This window comes from Eschrichtius robustus, chromosome 11 (assembly GCF_028021215.1).
Source record: "Eschrichtius robustus isolate mEscRob2 chromosome 11, mEscRob2.pri, whole genome shotgun sequence".
Classification (NCBI taxonomy): domain Eukaryota; kingdom Metazoa; phylum Chordata; class Mammalia; order Artiodactyla; family Eschrichtiidae; genus Eschrichtius; species Eschrichtius robustus.
The window spans coordinates 11,920,706-11,924,158 of record NC_090834.1 but is presented as its reverse complement, the minus strand read 5'-3'; positions in this window follow the sequence as shown (position 1 = coordinate 11,924,158).

The following is a 3,453-nucleotide window of genomic DNA, read 5'->3' as shown; positions in this document are numbered from 1 at the left end:
GTCTCCACTAAGTATTATCTTTGCTTTCAAACTTTTTGTGAACGCCCTTATAAGTTTATGCAAGTTCCCTTATATTTTTACTTTGTTAATAGTTTTCACTATGACTGGATGCTGAATTTTCTCAAATGCTTTCCCAGCATCTATAGAGTTGATCATATGATTTTTCTCCTTTAACTTATGAATGTGGTGAACTGCTTAATTGATTTTCTAATATGATGCCAACCTTGCATTCCTAGGAGAAATACAACTTGCTTGTGAAATATCAACCTTTGGAGCATTGTTGGATTGCTAATAATTAGTTTATATGGGCCTATAGTTTTTATTTTCTTATGCTGTCCTCATTGGAATTTTATACCAAAATTATGCTATAGTCATACAATTCGTTCCAGAATATTTCTTATTTTTAAAAATTCTTTGCAATTGTTATTGGAAGACTGGAATTGCTTTCTCTTTTGATGTTTTATAAGAACCATGTAGCCCTAGAGTTTTCTTTGTGGAACAATATTTAACCACTGACTCCATTCCCTTAATCCCCAACTACTGTGGTTCTCTATTTCTTTGAGTCAGTTTTGTTTTTAACAAAATATTTTAATATTAATTATTATAATCATTATAAATTATAAAATATTTATAAAATAAATAAAATATTTATTAATATTTTTAATAAAACTGAATCTTAGCAGTTATATTTTTCTAGGGAGTTTTCCATTCTATTTAAATTTTAAATGTTATTGGCATTAAGTTGATTATATCTTTTTAATGTCTGTAACATCTCCAGTAATCCCCTCTCCCCTTTTTTTCATTCCTGACATTGATCTTTTGGGCCTTTTCTCTTTTTTTGTTAATCAATCTTGGCAAAGATTTGTCAATTCGTGTTTCAAACAATCAACCTTTGGTTTTGTTCATCTTTCCTACTTGTATTTATGTGTTCTATTTTATTAGTTTCTGCCTTTGTTTTTATTACATTCTTTCTTTGAGCTAATTTTGCTATTTCTTTAACTCCTCAAAATGTAGAATTAGCTAAGTAATTTTGTATAATTCTTTTTTTCTAACATAAGCATTTGAGGTTATAAATTTCTTTCTAAGAACTACTTTAGCTTGATCAAAATTTTTGATATGTATTTTTATTGTTACTCCTTTAAAATATTTTCTAATTTGTACTGCAACATTTAGTATTAAGTTTAGTGAAATTTTATAAGCTGTACATAATACTGCATGACTCCAAAACTCACTTAAAATTGTACAGTTGTTTTCATATTATAGATGCTTGATTTTTATCTAATTATTGTGTGTGCTTATGCTTAAAATGTCGTTACTGTATTTTATCTATGATTTCTTTGTAGGAGTCTTTTTAGCCATGTTCAGTTGGAAACCATAACACTTAAAAGTTAGTGTAGGGGCTTCCCTGGTGGCGCAGTGGTTGAGAGTCCGCCTGCCAATGCAGGGGACACGGGTTCGAGCCCTGGTCTGGGAGGATCCCACATGCCGCGGAGCGGCTGGGCCCGTGAGCTGCAATTACTGAGCCTGCGCGACTGGAGCCTGTGCTCCGCAACAAGAGAGGCCGCGATAGTGAGAGGCTCGCGCACCGTGATGAAGAGTGGCCCCCGCTTGCCACAACTAGAGAAAGCCCTCGCACAGAAATGAAGACCTAACACAGCCATAAATAAATTAAAAAAAAAAAAAAAAAAAAAAAGTTACTGTAAACTGCCTAAGTCACAAATGATGAAAGGTAACGAATGAAAGTACCACTGTTAAGCCGTCCACATTGTGAAGGTCCCACTCTTTCCTCAGAATACTCAGGTAACTGACTTACAAATCAAGTGAGGGCATCAGTGTTAACAAATTTATTAATTATTATTAAGGTTTAGTTTGTTTCTCTTGTTAGCTAGAAATATTAATATAAATACAGTTTTCATGTTTTCTTCCCACCCACCCCCTGTGTATATTTGGAGACCACTCATTTGGAGCTGTAATTCTCATCCATGGGTGGTAAGAGCAGGACATCATCCCCCATGGGGACATATCAGTCTTTAAGGGGAAACAATATGTTTGTATAATAAAAAGGCATGTTTAAAATTATATTATACTTACATATTTGGAAAACAACAAAAATATCTGTTTCTTTTATAATACAAACCACACAAAAGATTGACATCTCGGCTGGTGGAAATTTGCAAAGGATGCAATGATTCTCAAGAGGAATGCACATCAAAATCTCTGGGAAGGGGGAGAGATTTTCATATTTATCATAGGAGGGCTTGGTATCAAAAAGATTAAAAAACATTGATCTATATTGACAAATGATTAGACTACATCTCTTTTGTCTTTGCTTTGCAAAAGTGCTTGCTCCCTACAGAACTATTGATAGATATTGCCTGGTAGACATCTGGAGGTCAGCTAGGCTTTGTTGCCAAGCAGAAAGAGAACAATCACTTTTACACATATTTGAGCTGAGAATAAGTCCTATAATATACATCCTCAGTACACACTGGCCGTTATAATTCCCTTCTGCACTACAGTTCCCAAATCTCCCACCCTCCATTCTTTTTTCCATCTAAATTAAAAATTGAGAAAGGGTATGAGGAAGCCAAGGACATGACACACCAAGGGCCATGAGGCACTGGTCAAGAAATGGCTTTTATTTTTCAATATCTCATTCTTCAAAATGAATGTTATATAAAATAATTTAAATTATTGATGTTAGCAAATGTTTATGCGGTATGGAAAAAAATCTCTCACAGAAAAATATCCCATATAAAATACGTATAAGTATATTTGAGTAATGCAGGCTCTCACTTTCCTAATTCAGTGTCCACCATTGCAAAATGATGCTTGAATGATTCATTCCAGAAAACACAGTCTCATGCATTTTAATCACTCCTATCAAGTGTTTCAGAAGAAACCTATCAATAAGTTGTTTACCAGCAAATATTATAACCTACACGATAGACCAGTCATTCTAATTACACTTTAAAAGAAAGAGAAATGAAAACCACTTACAGGAACTTCTCTTATTACTGTTCCTGCTGCTCAAGCATAGAAAACAAGAATTCCCCTTTCCACATCTGCTCGTACGAAGGGTCATGCTTCCATGCCTTGCCAGAAACTTATCTTAGCTCTTGGAATAGTAAATATAAAAAGAACTGAATTTTAGACTCAATGACAAGATTACTCTGATATATAAAAGTTCACCACCACCAAATACAACCTAAAACCTACCAAATATTCCTCAGGTTGTCTTCTAAGTGAGAGTGTGCTTTTTTATTTTAAGACTAGGTATCATCTTCTTGAGAAAGTCTTTGAGCCCAAAGATGCGGAAGGTGCCCACGTAGATGCTCCCTAGCACCTCGTACTTAGCACACCATATTGTAATTGCCCATTTACTGGTCTGTCCCACACTAAAATACAATCCTTCTCAAGAAGATACAGTATAGTTAATCTATTTTACTCTCA